Genomic DNA, 19,351 nt, shown 5'->3' with positions numbered 1-19,351 from the left:
TTATAAAGAAGAACCAGGACTTTTGTCATCTGAACATTCAGAGGGCTTTTACCGACTTCATGGAAGCATGTCTAATGCAACCAGTGTCGTGAGCACAGATTTACAGAATTTGGTTGCTGTGGAAACCCTGATGGTTAGCTTATTTGCATTTACATGGGACCACAGTGGTTGAGGCTGCCTTCCAGCGTGTTTATTTTCCTATTTTCCTCCACAATGGAGAGAAGGGAATTGTTTTTAAAAGAAATGATTGGTTGCAATTCTGCTAATTCTCCAGACCACAATATGATTCAAAATTTTATAATAACTATAAAAATTCACTTCTACACTCCAGTATTAACTCACATCATAAAAAATAATAGCTACTATTAATTTAGGACTTGCTACATGCCAGACAATATGTGAAGGATATCTCAGTTGGGACAATGACTCACTGAGGTTTTATAATTTTCATTTTCCTACAACGAAATGGAAACTTGGACAAGCTGAATGATTTTTCCAAAATCACCCAGTAAGTAAACTTTAGACGCAGAATGTGAATCCAAGTTTGCTTTAGAAAGCCCAAACCTACAGTCTGACTTCCTGCTAATTTTACAGACAATTTTCCTTAATTCAAAAAAGAAAGGAAAAACACACACACACACACACACACACACATTGGTAGTAGGAATCCTAGGAAGACTGCTGCTGCTGCTGCTGCTGCTGCTGCTGCTAAGTCGCTTCAGTCGTGTCCGACTCTCTGTGATCCCATAGACGGCAGCCCACCAGGCTCCCCCGTCTCTGGGATTCTCCAGGCAAGAACACTGGAGTGGGTTGCCATTTCCTTCTCCAATGCATGAAAGTGAAAAGTGAAAGTGAAGTCGCTCAGTCGTGTCCAACCCTCAGCGACCCCATGGACTGCAGCCTCAAACACAAATGGAGAACTTGAAGTCTTGAACTTCATGGCAGTGTACGCAAGTCTCTCATAAGAAATTGACTCCTAAAACACTGCTATAATTCTACCAAACTCAAGCTTAAAAACTTGACTGCTTTAAGCTTCTCAATGGCATAACATTTAAGCTCCTTGTTGTGGCATTTAAGCCCCTCGGCAATCTGGTGCTGGTTGAAATACCTCCTCTGTCCCTCTCCACTCCAGTCATCCCAGAGCCTTAGCTGTCTTCCAGATCTCTTTTCACTTGTATGCTTAGCATCTGCTATTGCCCCTCAGCCTGGAATGCTCTTTCATTACCGTCTCTACTTATAAAGCCTTCATTTCTGATAAGCTTCTCCCATGAGTCTCAAAATAGAAAGGCCTTCTTCATTTGCATCTTAAAAGTGCACCCTCTAACTTTTTACCTTTTATTTTTGTTCAGTATTTATGTGTCTATCTTATCCCCAAAGGGCTTCCCTGGTGGCTTAGCGGTAAAGAATCTGCCTGCAATTCAGGAGCCGGAGGAGACGTGGGTTCACTGCCTGGATCAGGAAGATGCCCTAGAGAAGGGCATGGCAACCCATTTTTGCCTGGCAGGCTACAGTCCCTGGGGTCGCAAAGAGTTGGACACAACTGAAGCGTCTTCGCACACACGCTTCTCCCCAAATGAGAATGTGCTGTGCTTAGTTGCTCAGCCGTGTCCGACTCTTCAAACAGAATCCACCTATTTTTTATCTTCCTTCTTCAACTATAGCTACCACAAAGCCTTTTGCTAAGAAGGGCTCAAAAAATAATTGCTAAACTGAATTAACTTAAATTTACACTGAAGTACTGCTTGTTTTGCACTATTTTTAAAACACAGATACCTTTGACAGAGAGTACTCTGTCATTCAGCTTTGCAAAACCATTCACAAATTAAGTTTACTAACACATACTTTACAATTGACAAAGAACTTTCATATATATTAACTTGGATCATTACAAGGAGTCCTTTGGACTTAGTAAAAACTTCATTATTATCTCCATTTTTCAGATGAGGGCAAAACGAGAAATATTTAGTCAATTTGCAAAGTAATTCTGTAGCAGCTACAATGCTTATCACCTGCCTGAGCTATTTTATTCCCTGAATGCTTGAGATGAAACACAGAGTTGTTTCTTACAGGTGTTTAGGAGTTTATGAGCAACCAAAAATGGGAACGAGTTTATTTCCAAACCTGTGTATCTGGAGAAGAAATTCATAGGCAATAGCTTTGTATCTGTATCATTGGATACATTTGGCCCCATAAACAGAATTGCCATGTAATCCTTTATTTTAAATTGGTTAAAATGCATTTATACTATAATATTCGTTTTACTTTTTAAACAACATCTCTGGGATCTAGTTAACCTTTTCTGACTGACCTGGGTCCATCATTATTAACATCAGTTACTGTCCTAAGCCACAGCATAGTCCTGTGGGATAGCTAAGGCATGCAGGGCAGATGATTTTACATAGCCACCCCACCTGGTCCCACCCAATGACTGACCTTTAGTAGATCTCTTGGAGAAGGCAATGGCACCCCACTCCAGTACTTTTGCCTGGAAAATCCCATGGATGGAGGAGCCTGGTGGGCTGCAGTCCATGGGGTCACTAAGAGTCGGACATGACCGAGCATCTTCACTTTCACTTTTCACTTTCATGCATTGGAGAAGGAAATGGCAACCCACTCCACTGTTCTTGCCTGGAGAATCCCAGGGACGGGGGAGCCTGGTGGGCTTCCATCTATGGGGTCGCACAGAGTCGGACACGACCGAAGCGACTTAGCAGTAGCGGCAGCAATGATATGATATTTAAGGTACAGAGAAGTCAGATCTAATAGTTTGGCAGCAAAAAAAAAAAAAAAAGAAACAAGAGATCTACTGCTGCTGCTGCTGCTGCTGCTAAGTCGCTTCGGTCGTGTCCGACTCTGTGCGACCCCATAGACGGGAGCCCACCAGGCTCCGCCGTCCCTGGGATTCTCCAGGCAAGAACACTGGAGTGGGTTGCCATTTCCTTCTCCAATGCATGAAAGTGAAAAGTGAAAGGGAAGTCGCTCAGTCATGTCTGACTCTTAGCGACCCCATGGACTGCAGCCCACCAGGCTCCTCCGCCCATGGGATCATATCACTAGCAGCATCTTAATCTGCCAAGCTCCAAATATTACCATTTCAGTAAACAAATGAGTGGATTAGACACTACACTAGGAGATGGGCATACACTGGGAGATGAATAAGACATTCCTTGTAAGAGTCTGCAGTGCAGAAGGGGGCAGAAGTGAAATCATGAGATTGTATAATTTCAAAATAATATAGAGGTGCTTTGCCAGATGTATTTACAGCATGAAAGGCTTGGTGGCATGGGGTGCAGAGAATGACTCCCAGAAAAGTTAGTGGCTGATCTGCACCTTGATGTATGAATAAGAACTTGCCAGATGACAGGGGAGCTGTTGAGATAGAAGAAAAGAAGGGCAAATGCTTAGGAGCATAAAACAGCAGGGTTTGCACAGAGAATAACTAACTTCTCAGTACTACTAGAGGCCAAGTTTACACAGCAAGAGGCAGAACCTGAGACTGGAGGGGTACACAGGTGGCCTTCAGGAATATGACATCTTTAACTTCATTTCAGGGATGACAGAAACTACCGGTGGAATTTAAACAAAGGGAGAGTGTGCGGTCAGGACAAAAATTCAGAGAGAAAGACTTGGAGCCAGATACGCATAGCTTCTCAAGCATTTTTCTGAACAAACATGAATTCCTCGAAAACGAATGTGATTCAATAGATGATGAGTGAATATAGCACGAAGAGTAGGTTTAATCTGGAATAATTTCTTGCAGGAAAGATGCCTGAGGATACATGCTGCCCATGTGTCTTGCAGAAAGTTAGATATCCTGTTTCTAATCACCTGTAGGATGGAAAACCATAACTGAGTGAGCCATACAGCTTCTAACTTTAGCTGTTCATTAACATCACCAGGGAGGTTTTAAGAGTCCTGATACCTAGAATTCTACCAAAAATATTAAATTAGATCCCCTAGAGCTAAGATGAGTCCTCACTAAAGTTCTCCAAGTAAATCCAGTGTTCAGCTGTAGCTAAGCACCCTAACACTAGAGTACCAGGTTCAGACTTAAGACTCATAAAGAACCTTCTTTCCAGTAAAGCACATGACTGTGATATTCTTGGATTTTACTCTATTTTGACACAGGAAATAAGCATGTTTTTGAAGGTATGGCTCAACTGTTGCTTTCTCTAAGAAGCCTTCTCTAGGGGGCTTTAGAAGCTATTCCATTTCTAATAGTACTTTTCTTTCATGTTTATTGTGATGTTGGTGGAAAGGAGGGCTATCAGTCTAAACAAAAGATCAGATAAGATGAAGTCAGACTATACTGGGGAGAAAATCTGGTATTTGCAAACATTTAAATGCAAGGTAAAAAATAAATAAAAAAGAGGTCTAGTATGTTGATGACCAACCATGGAAGAGCTCTTCTACTTTACGATACTGACGATCAGGCTTTCTGATTTCTCTGAAGAACAGGACATAATATGCAGGTATCAATTTCTACAGCACATGTTAGCAGTCCAGTGCAAAACAAGAAACATCACCTTGGATCACAGACCACACTGTTTAAACAAGCTTCATAAGTGTTCTATTCTTAACAGCGGTCATAATTTGTAGGATTCATGAAGGTTTCAAGTTATGGCCTTGCAAATAGCAAGGGTCCTGTATACAATTCTATTTATTTTTTAATCTGGAAGTCTTAATCTGTATGTTGTTGTTTAGTCACTAAATTGTGTTTGACACTTTTGTGACGCCATGGACTGTAGCCCGCCAGAACCCTCTGTCCGTGGGATTTTCCAGGCAAGAATACTGGAGTGGGTTGCCTTTTCCTTCTCTGAGGGATCTTTCCAACCTAGGGATCGAACCTGAGATGCCTTCATTGGCAGGAAGACTCTTTACCAATGAGTCACCAGGGAAGTTCTTTAATCTGTATAGTGAGTTTTAAAACAAGACAGATTAAATCTACAAATTGTTTCAAATGTTTATGTCATATTTTAACACTATCACTCATTTCTAGGAAACCCCTACCAAGCATAAGGAGGTTATGCTGCTGCTGCTAAGTCACTTCAGTCGTGTCCAACTCTGTGCGACCCCATAGACGGCAGCCCATCAGGCTCCCCCGTACCTGGGACTTTCCAGGCAAGAGTACTGGAGTAGGTTGCCATTGCCCTCTCTAATGCATGAAAGTGAAAAGTGAAAGTGAAGTCTCTCAGTCGTGTCCGACTCTTAGCGACCTCATGGACTGCAGCCTACCAGGCTCCTCCATCCATGGGACTTTTCAGGCAAGAGTACTGGAGTGGGGTGCCATTGCTGCACTAATATTCTGGAATCATGGATAGTGATGTGGGTTTATGTAGTGTTAAATTCTGTAACTAGTCATTAATGTTTAAAATATCAAAACCAATTCTGAGCAGGCATTCAAACTTTGCAGAAGAAAACATACCTTAGGGCAAAAATAAACTAAACTTTGGAAAAATACATCTGTGATCTATTTAACACAGGTACAGGATTACAAGGAGCCCATAGTAAATCATAGGCACAGGTTCTATGTATACATTCTATGTAAAACGTATAACATTTCCCTTCCCTTCCCTTCTAGACATTATGCTTAAAGGGGTGCCCTTAAGTGGAGATGATAATGTTTTTTAAAAATGATCTATCTTCAGAGGAGGAAGGCCAAGGAAAAGAGACTTATGGAAAGGTAATCAGTTGGTTTAACTTTGAGTATAGTACATGAGAGACACAGAGCTTGTTTCAGATTAAAGACTCTCAGGGTTGTAGGGTTCTGTTCTCAAAACATGTATGCTGAACATAACAAGATGTGAAAATATGCACCACGCATATCTGAAAGGTAGGAAAGTAAAAATCTTACAGAACTGTTAATTATAAGAACATGGGTGACCTGAGTATTCTGTGGACAATCTCCAGCTGTCATGCTAGGAATAATGACCCTCAACAAGAAAAGTAAAAACATTGTTAACTTTTGGTAATGAAATGTGAAGATATAAGAGTTTTGGCTTAAAAATGTCCAATTTGGCAAAACCAATGCTTTGGTGTTGTTTAATGTCAACCTAGTTTAAAAAGTCAGCTTAAGGGCCACGTGTTGCAAAGCAGAAAGTTACCATCATAGACTTGCAGGATACAGATTGAATTATTGCCTTCTCCTCATCCCATTCCCTCAATTGTTTATATCTAGGTACCTAGACCTATACATCAAGGCTTTATATTGTCACCCTGCTTATTTAACTTATATGCAGAGTACATTCATGAGAAACGCTGGGCTGGAAGAAACACAAGCTGGAATCAAGATTGCCGGGAGAAATAGCAATAACCTCAGATATGCAGATGACACCACCCTTATGGCAGAAAGTGAAGAGGAACTAAAAAGCCTCTTGATGAAAGTGAAAGAGGAGAGTGAAATACTTGGCTTAAAGCTCAGCATTCAGAAAACTAAGATCATGGCATCTGGTCCCATCACTTCATGGGAAATAGATGAGGAAACAGTGGAAACAGTGTCAGACTTTATTTTTTGGGGCTCCAAAATCACTGCAGATGGTGACTGCAGCCATGAAATTAAACGACACTTAATCCTTGGAAGGAAAGTTATAACCAACCTAGATAGCATATTCAAAAGCAGAGACATTACTTTGCCAACAAAGGTCCATCTAGTCACGCTATGGTTTTTCCATTGGTCATGTATGGATGTGAGATTTGGACTGTGAAGAAAGCTGAGGGCCGAAGAACTGATGCTTTTGAACTGTGGTGTTGGAGAAGACTCTTGAGAGTCCCTTGGACTGCAAAGAGATCCAACCAGTCCATTCTAAAGTAGATCAGTCCTGGGTGTTCATTGGAAGAACTGATGCTGAAGCTGAAACTCCAGTACTTTGGCCACATCATGGGAAGAGTTGACTCATTGGAAAAGACCCTGATGCTGGGAGGGATTGGGGGCAGGAGGAGAAGGGGACGACAGAGGATGAGATGGTTGGATTGCATCACCGACTCAATGGACATGAGTTTGAGTGAACTCCGGGAGTTGGTGATGGCACAGGGAGGCCTGGCATGCTGTGATTCATGGGGTTGCAGAGTCGGATACGACTGAGCAACTGAACTGAACTGAACTGAATGTTCTTTCTGTCTCTATGGGTTTTCTTATTCTGGATATGTCATATATATGAATCATATAACATGTGGCCTTTTGTGCTGGCTTCTTTCACTTAGCATGTTTCATCAATATTAAAGCCTGAATCAATACTTCACTTCTTTTCATATCAAGTGGACAGATGCATGGGGAAAGGGTAATTTTGTTTGTTATCTTCATCTCTTTGGTAACGAGTTGTTAAAGAAATACTAATTTTGTTTTATTTAACTAAGGTGTTCCAATGATTAAATCTTACTATCTACAGCTTTTTTCTCTGGGACACTGTCCCTTACACACCCTCCCTTCATATATTTTAATAAATCAAAACTATGTTTTCATAGTTTAAAAGGTACAAAAGTCTGATAGAGAAAAAACCCACTTTTTGTGACCTCAACTTCTTGCCTCCTTACAGTAATAATGATCAACAGCTTTCTGCTGTTTATTCTATAATATATGTCTATACATTATTTATGGACTTCCTTAGTTGCTCAGTCATGTCCGCGTGTGTGCTAAGTCATTCCAGTTTCTGACTCTGTGTGAACCTATGGACTGTAGCCCACCAGGCTCTTCTGTTTATGGGATTCTCCAGGGCAAGAATACTGAGTGGGTTGCCATGCTCTCTTTCAGAGGATCTTCCCAACCCAGGGATCGAACCTGTGTCTATCACATCTCCTGCATTGGCAGGTGAGTTCTTTACTACTCGCATATTCATGATACTATCACCATAATAAAGATGATAAATACATTTATCATTTCTGAAAGTTCTCTCAGGTTGTCTCTCTTCCATCCCTCCTTAGATAACCACTCCTTTGTTTTCTGTTCCTGTAAGTTACTTTGTATTTTCTAGTATGTTATATGAATAGAATCATAGAGTATGTACTCGTTTTTGCTTGTCTTATTCAGCATAATGTGCTTGAGATTCATCCAAGGTATAGTTTGTTCCCATTCATTACTGAATGATAGATATATTACAATGCGTCTATCCATTAACCTGTCAATGGCTATTTGGCTTGTTTCCATTTTGTCTATCACAAATACAGCTGCGATGAAAATCACATTCAAGTCTGTGTGACACGTGCTTCGGTTTCTATTAGGTGAATGAGTCAGGTTAAAGTGCTGAGGCAGTGTGGCGGTAACATACTTAACATTTTAAGGAACCATCCGTCCTTTGGGAAACGTCCCAACGTGGCTGTGCCATTTTGCTTTCCCATCAGTAGTGCAGAAGAGTTCTATTACTCCATATCTTCACCAGTACTTATGTATAATTCATTTTTTAAAAAAAATAGCCATTCTAGAGGGTTTGCAGTGGTAACTTACATTGTATAAGTAGTTGAAACTTGTATTTCCTTAATGACAAGTGGTGTTGAGCAAATTTTTGTGTTCTCATTTACTACCCATATATATCCTTTGGTAACATTTTTCAAATTTTGTGCCAATTTAAAAAGTGTGTTTTTTTGTTTTATTGTTAAATACTAGAAGTGGAGTTCTAGTTACATGTGGCTTGTCTCCTACATAATGTACAAATATTTGTCTCAGTCTGTATATTCCTTTTTCACTTCTGTAGAAGTATCATTTTTGACATGCATACATAAATAATTGACTTTTATTTTATAGATTGTACTTTTTGTGTCCTAGTTAACAAATTTTGCCAAACTCAGTGTCACCAAGATTTTTCTCTGTTTTCTTCTTTAAGTTTCATAGTGTTAAGTCTTACAATTAAGTGTGAAGTGAAGTGAAGTGAAGCTCAGTCATATCCGACTTTTTGTGACCCCATGGACTATAGCCTACCATGCTCCTCCGTCCGTGGGATTCTCCAGGCAAGAATACTGGAGTGGGTTGCCATTTCCTTCTCCAGGAGATCTTCTGAACCCAGGGATCAAACCCGGGTCTCCCGCATTGCAGGCAGACACTTTACCATCTGAGCCACCAGGGAAGCTAATCTTGTATATAACATACAACCCAGAGTTCACTTAGTGCATATGATTATCAAATTATTTTAGCACCATTTACTGAAAAGATAATCCTTTCCTCTCTGAACTGACTTAGTACCTTTGTCAGCTGTTTACCAATATATATGTGAGTCTATTTCTCTTCTTTGCTTTTCAATTCTATTATGTTGATCTCATATGTGAAAATGAAAGTGTGAAAGTATCAGTCGCTTAGTCATCTCTGACTCTTTGTGACACCATGGACTGTAGCCCACCAGGGTCCTCTGTCCATGGAATTCTCTCCAGGCAAGAATACTGGAGTGGGTAGCCATTCCCTTCTCCAAGGGAATTCCCAACTCAGGGATCAAACCTGGCTCTCCTGCATTGCAGGCAGATTCTTTACCATCTGAGCCACCTGGGAAGCCTATCTTTAAATCCAATAAGCCTAACTTTAAATCCAGTAACACATTGCTTTAATTATGGTGAGTTGTGAAATAAAGTAGTCTAAGTTCTACAAATTTTTCCTTTTTTTTTTTTTTATCATTGTTTTGGCTATTCTTAAGGTGTTCTGAAGGAGATCAGCCCTGGGATTTCTTTAGAGGGAATGATGCTAAAGCTGAAACTCCAGTACTTTGGCCACCTCATGCGAAGAGTTGACTCATTGGAAAAGACTCTGATGCTGGGAGGGATTGGGGGCAGGAGGTGAAGGGGACGACAGAGGATGAGATGGCTGGATGGCATCACTGACTCGATGGACATGAGTCTCAGTGAACTCCGGGAGTTGGTGATGGACAGGGAGGCCTGACGTGCTGCGATTCATGGGGTTGCAGAGAGTCGGACACGACTGAGCGACTGAACTGAAGGTGTTCTAAATTTTCATGTAAATTTTAGAATTAGCTTCTCAATTTCTACAAAATATCTAGCTGAAGTTTTCACTGGTATATCACTGAAACTTTAGATCAGTTTGGAAAGAACTGGCATCCTAGTGGTATCGGCTCATCTTACACATAAATACAGTACATCTCTCTATTTCTCTTACTAACAGATTTTCTCAGTGATGTTTTGTGGTTTTCAGTGTACACTTCTTATACATCTTTTGTTAAATTGATCCCTAACTATTTCACACTTTTGACACTACTGGAAATGATACTGTTTTTAAATATCAATAGTTGACTATTGCTGGTGCAGAAAATAAAGTTGATTTTTGTGAACTGACCTTGTTTCTGGCTAAACTCAATCTCTGACTTCTATTAAGTCTAGCAGCTATTTTGTTGATTGCTCAGGATTGCCCACATTGATAACAACATCATCTGTGAATAAAGGCGATTTTATCCTTTGCAACTGACACAAGTTTTATTTATTCTTGCTTCCTGCTGCATAAACTAGAATCCCTATTACAAATTGTTTACGAAAAGTGCTGAGAGAACATTCTGATCTTTTCCTGATCTAAGAAGGAACGTATTCACCATTAACAATGATATCATCTGCAAGTTTCATAGATGTTGTTAAATCAGGTTGAGAAAATTTTTGAAATTTTCTGAGAATTCTTTTCTTTAGTGGATGCTATATTTTCTCAAATGCTTTACTGGGTCTAATGAGGAAACAATAAAGCTTTTTGGTTTTTATGCTACTAAAACAGTCAACTAAATGTGCTGATTTTTAGATGTTAATTAAGCCAAACTTTTTGGCTTTATTGGGATAAATCCTGCTTGGACATGATATGTTGTACTGCTGGATCCAACTGGCTAAAATTTTACTATGTTCTCATCTATGTTCATGAAGCATATTATTCTGCATTTTTTTCTTCTTTCTGTGATGTCTTTTTTTTGGGGGGGTTGTATACAAGGTTAATAATGGCCTTGTGGGTTAAGCTGAGAAATCTTCATTTTTTTTTCTATTTTCTGGAAAATTTTAAGTACAATTGGTATTATTTTTTTCTTAAATACTTGGTATTCACTAATAATATTCAGGAGTTTTCTTTGTGGATACATTTTTAATTAAAATTTCAATTTATTTAATAGACATAGGGCCTTTTAAATCTAGAAATATATATTGCTTATATCTGAGAAATATTTATGAATTGTCTCTGATAAAGCTCTTCCTTCCATTTTCTTTGTTCTCTCCTTCTCAACCTTTTGTTGTTTTTTGCATTATTTGAGATTCTAGATGGAGTCACTGATTTCCTCACCTATTTTTCCTCCATTTTCTAGTTTCTGTCTTTTTGCTCTATATCACGTAAATGTATTTCTGATCATATTTTGAATCTTCTTTTAAACTGCTCATTTCTGATATCATATGAGGATGACAATCTGCCTCTAATTCAGGTTTTTAGATAAATATTCCTACATTAACAAGAAGTACTTGTTTCTTCCAATGCTGTGTCTTTGTTGGGTGATAGAATCAACTGGTCTTCACCTGAGCTTTTCACTTTCCTTCTAGCAGTCATTCATCTTTTTGAGCTTCCAAAATTGTGTTACTCTAGCCTTCTCTCTCATTCTGCAGCCTTTTTTCCTCTATATACAGCTCTTCTGTTTGTTTATTAGGACTTCAAGAAGTAGCAACAATAAGCATGCAAAATCAATCCATCACTTTACAGTGAGTATCTTCCAAATTAACTTGATGGATTTCTCAATAAAGATGCCACTCCAATCTCTGCTATTACTGAATTACTAATTCTATCCCTGTGTGATTCCAGCTAAACTCTAAGGTATCTGAATCTTGTGCAAAATAGTCCACTCCCAGAAACAAACAACCAAAAAAACCTGCAGACAGCTGTGGCATTCTGAAGACTTCATCCTAAAGAGATTACCTGTAAATTCCTATAACCTATATCTATGTCTTCTTGAGACAGAAAACATTTCCAGGATCTATTTAAGGCTACTTTAGCAACTTTTTCCCCTATTCTCTACTCATATTAACCCATTCTACCCACTGTTTCTCTTTTTCAGTCCCCACCTACATGTCAAGGAAACCTGAACTGTAATATTTTCAGTTCTCCTCTGATGACTTTACAACTCAGATCCATCTTGTCACTGAGTCAGATACCTGAGCCAACTTTGACTTCTTTCCTCATCTTTAATGAGGTAGCAAATCCTGCCAGTTGGTCATCTTGACTATCTCCTTACCTGTCTCCTCTTCCTTTGCTTCATAACCACTGACTCAGAAACTGTGTGTGTAACTGGCCCATCCAATCTCCTCCCTTGAATCTACCACCCATGTTGCAGAAGCAATCTTTCCAACACAAAAACCTAGTCACGTATATAGTGTATGTACTGAAATTCACACATACACATATATGCATGTGCACGTGTCTGTATACATTTCTGTTAAACTTATCAGATATCTACCAATTGCTGACAGAGAAAGCAACAATTCTTGAATTGGTACAAATGGTCTTTAAAATTTTGGCCCTCAGGCTTACTTCATCTCCTGTTTTCCCTGACTGACACTCTGCTGTGGATTCCCAAATATGCCATACTTTATCTTTTACTGCTGAGTTTGTATATACTTGTTCCTCTCTGTGGAATGTCATTTCTTGAGTTTGTTTCATGAAATCCTATTATGTACCGCAGCACTCAATGCAATTCTCTCTTCCTCTGTGCTTGCCTAGCATTTCTGTTCCTATAATCCTATATCTTATTTTCATGTCTGCCTTTCTAGACTCAGTTCTTTAGACCAGGGACTGTGCCTTTATCATTATTATGGCTATTAGGCAGCACAGAGCCTGGCACTAGAAGGCAAATATTCAAAATATCACTTTCCATTGATCAAAAATGGAGTACACAATTAATCAAATTCATACCATAATATAGTAAGCTATATGATGTTATATTTACTGAAGTGCTAACTACAAGTAAGTTGAAGATTATAAGAAACAACACGGATATGAGTACTAAGAAAAAGCTACATCCACCCTCTCTTACTCTTGGCTCCAATACTGCCATAATCAGAATGTCATATTTAAGTAGGCTAGACTTCAGGATTCCTCAAATCTGTCTACACATTTGAATTAGCGGAGGTTTCCCTGATAGCTCCTCCTGCAATGCAAAAGATCCCGGTTTGATTCCTCGGTCAGGAAGATCTGCTGGAGGAGGGTTAGGCTACCCACTCTGGTATTTTTGGGCTTCTCTCATGGCTCAGCTAGTAAAGAATCCGCCTGCAATGTGGGAGACCTGGGTTCGACCCCTGGGTTTGGAAGATCCTCTGGAGAAGGAAAAGGCTACCCACTCCAGTATTCTGGCCTGGAGAATTACATGAACGGTATAGTTCATGGGGTCACAAAGAGTCAGGACACTACTGATCCACTTTAACTTCACTTTACCATCCTTCACTATCATCCTCATCATCATCCCAAAAGTAATGCATACAATTTAGGAAGAAATTCATATAGTGCAGATTATATGAAAGAGTATAAATGCCCCAATTCTCTGATTCCATACCCAGAAGGTAACTACAAATTATTAGAGTACATTTTAAAAGTTTCCTTTGAATTATTTTTAGGTCTTTATACATCTTCCCACCTATCCATGCTCCTGTCACATACATACACAAACATACCTATATTTTTTCAAACATGAATGGAAATGTGCCACACATACTAGTCTAAAATTACTCTTTTCACCTAAGAGTGATTTTGGACATCTTTCTATATCAGCACATGGAGATATACCTTATTTCTCACTCTTTTTAATGACTGAATCCTATTCCATTCATTCAAAAATACCTTCTGTGAAGCTACCATATGCCTGGCACCAATCCAGATACCTACAAGTGGAACTGAGAGCTTTGTAGCACTTTTTACCCTGGCCAAGTACAAAACCCCTCAACATCCCCTGCCTGTATTTTATAGAAAAGCTGAAGTCTCCCAGGCTTTCCCAAGTCACAAAAGAGCAGTCACAAGCAGCTAATGATTAGGACAGAGTCACACTCAGTGTCTGATGCGCATTAATTGTTTTACAGATACTATAACTGCCACCAGAGGAAATGACATAAGCTCCTCCATCCTGAGTAATACTGAATCTATGGCCTTGAGTGATTGGGACTAACATTATTGCTCATAATAATCTGTTATCTTTGGGGGCATCAAAATAATTGTAACTTGCTCTGCCTGTATATGTAAGAGGGTAACTAATATTGTCAGCAAAGAGATGCTACAGACCCACGTTGACATTTTCCACTCTAAATACTATACTCTGTATCCTAGTTATAGAAGATGCACCTTCATCCCTAAACTAATAGAAATGGAATAATGTTTGACAGTGGGGAATTGTGAGCAGCTCTTCTGCCCCTCCCTTTTTTGTCCATTTCTGTTCCCCTCTAACTTTGATTCAAATCTAATTAACCTGCTGATTCTTTTCCTAGATGGAAAGAATGAAAAATTAAGGAGTTCAAGAATGACTAGCTCTCTACCTGCTACTGCCTGCTTAGCAATGCTGCAAACAGATCACGTGCACAAGATACTGCCTGAAGAATCAGCCAGCCTGCACAAATGGAGAATGATGCAGAACCCAGCCTCTTGCTTTGATGATCCACTGAGAATGTTCCCGGCCCCACTTTCTCTTTTAAAACCGAGCAGAATCTTGGTCTCTAGACATGAGTCTACCTTCTTTCCAGATTTCTAGCTTTTAGGATTAAAGTACTTCTCCTTTCTGTTGACACTTGCCTTTCAAATTATGGGCTTCTGAGCAGCGAGTAGCCAAACCTGAGTTTGGTAACAGAAGTGACACCAGCCTCTGCTTCATACCCTGTGTGCCTCATATTCCATATTAAACTCCATCTGTAGCTCCTTCACCCAGAGATTGAAGTCTAAAAGAGCATATCACATAGGATCAGTTTTATACTCTCACACCTCAGATGCCACCTCTCCTTGCTTTAAACCTTTTTTTTTTTTTTCTTCTGTAACATGAATAATTTGTTACTCTTTACATATTATGGGGCTAGCCAGCTGGGAATCTGTATATGATCCTAGTAAACAGCTTGATTTCAGGACTACTGGCCTATAAGACATAATTTGAGAAGGAGATGAAGGAGATGAAGTCTACTGGAAGAAGAAATATCAAACACCAAGAAATAGTAACAACGCAGTGTTAGGTAGTTAGACTAGGAACAAGGGGTCCAGAATGGCGGTGGCTAAAAGGCAAGGAGGGGGAAAGCCCGCAGAAATAGAACAAAGGAAGGTCCGAGGACTGGAGTGAGGACCTCAGGTAGAACAAACAGCACTCCTGGCTAGCCCAATTTACATTGGGCAGGCCCAGGGGGAGGAAAAAACATATAAAAAGAGGAGTCAAAGAGCTGGGGGTCTCCCTCCCCTGCGCACAAGCGTGCACGCATGCACACACACACTCTCTCTCTCTCTCTCCTCTTCATGTCTTTTGGGTTGGCATGCCCTCACACCTCAAGGATGTATTTTCCTTTATTTCCTAAATAAAACTGAGCTGTAACACTGATCTGTCCGAGTAGAACATGGTCTGTCCAAGATCTGACACGCCAATGGCTTTAACATCCGTCACTTCAAATTTTTGTTGTGAGGAGACAGAACCCAGGAAATTACACACTCCCCTGATGGTAGGAACAGTTAAGGGCTTTTACTCTAAGTCCTGTAGTCTATTTTATATACATATGATTGCATTTATCCTTATAATAACTCTAAAAAGTAAATTCTATTATTATTATCATTATGTTTCTAATTTTATGAAAAGTAAAGAAATAAAGTTAAGAAGCTAAGGCAACAGAAGTCAAGCAATCTGATAATAAATACAAGACAGTAAAATAATTCCTGCTAGCAAATACAATCTAAGTTGGGTTTTTTTTTTGTAAATTTTTGACTTTCCATCTCCATTGTTTGCCTTTGTGAGGTTTCTCTGAACTCTAGAGTCTCTGAAATGCAAGTTACAGGAATTCAGAGCTCAATCACTGCCTGAGGCCATCCAGCTCACAGAATTTCATCTTGCTAGATTCTCCAGGGCCTGGAGAACTCTTCAGACTGGAAGGCTGTCTGTCTCCGGCAAGAAGAATTTCAACTCCAGCAAATGACTTTAAGCAATGTGAGGAAGATGAGGAAGATAAATCCACTTTGATAAATTATATGGCTAAGATTATTAAGTACAATAGCACTCCTTATTTTCCTCTAAAACTAAATGATTCTGTAGTGTTCAAATTTGCCTTCTTTAGAAATGACAGAATTCTGCACCTTATGGGTACAGTGTCTATAAGATTCTGACCAAGCCAGCCTTAACGTTCCTCTCAGCTTGACTAAACTTAAGACAGGTTTCTTCAAGAGGATAGAATTCAACATCCTTTTCCTTAGAGCATTTACTTTAGAAAATTTGCAATTGTAAACTCTTTCTCTGCCCCTACCGAGGTAAATCTTCTCTCAGCCTCTTGCCAGTTTTACACTCAGGAATGTCTTTCTCAGGGACCTAGAAGCCATTCCTTTGAAATGCAATCATCAAAGCATAGAACCCCTATTTCCCAGTTTCTGTGGGAGGGGAGCAGCCTAATGTTGAATTAGCACCAATTAGCAACTATAGCAGAGAAGGCAATGGCACCCCACTCCAGTACTCTTGCCTGGAAAATCCCATTGATGGAGGAGCCTGGTAGGTGCCGTCTATGGGGTCACACAGAGTCGGACATGACTGAAGCAACTTAGCAGTAGCAGCAAATATAGATTGCTTAATCACATTGACCAAGGCACCTACTAACGTCCTCTAGTGTTTTCCCTCTAGCTCACCCCAGCTCTTACTCAGCACCCAACACTGCCCCTCACCCCACTTTGTTTCAGAGGAGTTGAATGTCATCTTTCCCCTGTTGCAATAGTCTTGAGCAAAATCTGCTCAGCTAGTTTAACTGTTCTGTTACAATTTTTCTGTAACATTGCTAAACACAAAGTCATAAATAAGGACCTTAACCGCCCCATTTCCAGGAGAATATGGAAGAAAATAGGTTATGTTTCACAAAATTCAAAGGCTCTAGGATTTGGGGTGCTATAAGAAGCCTAAATTTGGCAGAGGAGGCTGTATAGTAAGTTTCCTTTTAAAATATAACCCATTCTATGTTGATGGTATAGACAGGAAACGTGTATCTTGCTGTATGACAGATGGACATATCGTTATCAAGAAAAAAAATCTATCCCACAAACTTAAAATCCATCTTATAAACATTCAAGTTTTCCATAAATATGTTTATGCTTTAAACGTTAACGGTACATGATTTCAGTTTTAAAAATGTTTTCAAAGCATGAAATGAATGAGAACAGAGTAAAATTTGGTCCAACACCACCTTCCACAAGCTGTTAACAGGCCTCTGGAGTTCCTGATACATTAATTTCACTCTAGAAAATACTAAATCTTTTAGATAACATGTTATAGGTTACCCTTGTGTATCTGTGCTAAGTCGCTTCAGTCGTGTCCAACTCTGTGCAACCCTATGGACTGTAGCCCACCACGCTCCTCTGTCCATGGGATTCATCAAGCAAGTATACTGAAGTAGGTTGCCATGCCCTCCTCCAGGGGATCTTCCCAACCCAGGGATCAAACCAGCATCTCTTAAATCTCCTGCAATAGCATGTGGGTTCTTTACCACTAGCCCCACCTGGAAGCCCACAGGTCACACCCATGTGATCTCTACTGAACTGGAAATAACAAATGTGTATGACTAAAAAACATTTTTCAATTAAGTAAGTTGGTTCTTATAGTAGAACATTAGAAGTGAGTGAACACCTGCCCCAAAAAAGTCAGGGCAGTACAATTGTAGTGTACAGAGTTGCCAAAAGATAGTTTCCTAGGCTTCTTGATGCTGTATTAAAAAATATATAAAATCATGATACAACTAAGAAGCTATGATTCTTGCAATTTAGAAACAGATAAAGCAAGCTGGAGAAAAAAATTTCTGAAATTGTGCCACTTTCTTTTGTCTGCCAGGAGACAACTTGGGTGCCATCAAAACTCACATGCATATTTCTACTCCTCTGCAGCGCTGAGCTCTAGGCTCATATTCAATGACCTAAGTAATAGCATCACTTGAATGATGGTTAATAGGCACTGCCCTCCCTATAACTGATGTACATATCAAAGGAATGATTTCAATGAGCCCAGACTCTTGCATCTTCCCATACATAGAAAAACACTAAATTTCTTAACTTGAGATATCTGATTTTCTTTAATTAATAGTGATCTTTTGATGTTCTGACTACCTGTTCTTTGGTTGCAAAAAATTCTACATATCCTGGTTCCCCCCTTGCTGCTTCAGAACAATAGTGTTCTCATTGTTATCTGAGATGCTGTATCCTGTGGTTCAAGTCCACAGAAAATCTATTGAGTAAAACATAACTCTCAACTTTTAGGTTGTACTTTTATTTTTTTTTTTTCTGTTGACAATATCAAGAGCAGAACTAAGTGTTATACTACAGTTTCCCTCACACTTTATCCAGAGCTTGTTTACTGATACATGGTGTGATCGGTCATCCCTTTTCTAAAACTTGACAAGGTCTCTCCATTTCTAACACACACTGAAGTCCAAAGTTCTTAGATTTGTGACCTAAAATGACATTTCTCAGTGCCTCTCTAAATATACGCTGTACTCAAAGCAAACCACTTTTCTTTGAGTACAGTACAAAAACTCCCCACTTTTCTCAAACATAAGTTCATGCCTGTAGCCTCTGCTTATACTATACCTTTAGTCCAGGAGTCTCCCCTAATATCTTTTTTTTTTAAATTTTATTTTATTTTTAAACTTTACATAATTGTATTAAGTTTTGCCAAATATCAAAATGAATCCATCACAGGTATACATGTGCTCCCCATCCTGAACCCTCCTCCCTCCTCCCTCCCCATACCATCCCTCTGGGTTGTCCCAGTGCACTAGCCCCAAGCATCCAGTATTGTGCATCGAACCTGGACTGGCATCTCGTTTCATACATGATATTTTACATGTTTCAATGCCATTCTCCCAAATCTTCCCACCCTCTCCCTCTCCCACAGAATCCATAAGACTGTTCCATACATCAGTGTCTCTTTTGCTGTCTCGTACACAGGGTTATTGTTATCATCTTTCTAAATTCCATATATATGCGTTAGTATACTGTATTGGTATTTTTCCTTCTGGCTTACTTCACTCTGTATAATAGGCTCCAGTTTCATCCACCTCATTAGAACTGATTCAAATGAATTCTTTTTAATGGCTGAGTAATACTCCATTGTGTATATGTACCACAGCTTTCTTATCCATTCATCTGCTGATGGACATCTAGGTTGCTTCCATGTCCTGGCTATTATAAACAGTGCTGCGATGAAAAGAGTTCTACCTC

General features: G+C 39.5%; 1 protein-coding gene across 3 annotated transcripts in view; it reads right to left on the bottom strand.

The window, feature by feature from the left end:
- Window positions 1–19,351, bottom strand: part of PRKG1 (protein kinase cGMP-dependent 1) — a 1,407,171-nt gene that overhangs the window by 272,116 nt on the left and 1,115,704 nt on the right. The window lies entirely within an intron of this gene.

Source organism: Bos mutus, chromosome 26 (genome assembly GCF_027580195.1).
Source record: "Bos mutus isolate GX-2022 chromosome 26, NWIPB_WYAK_1.1, whole genome shotgun sequence".
In the NCBI taxonomy this organism is placed as follows: domain Eukaryota; kingdom Metazoa; phylum Chordata; class Mammalia; order Artiodactyla; family Bovidae; genus Bos; species Bos mutus.
This window is presented reverse-complemented; position numbering and strand designations above follow the sequence as displayed.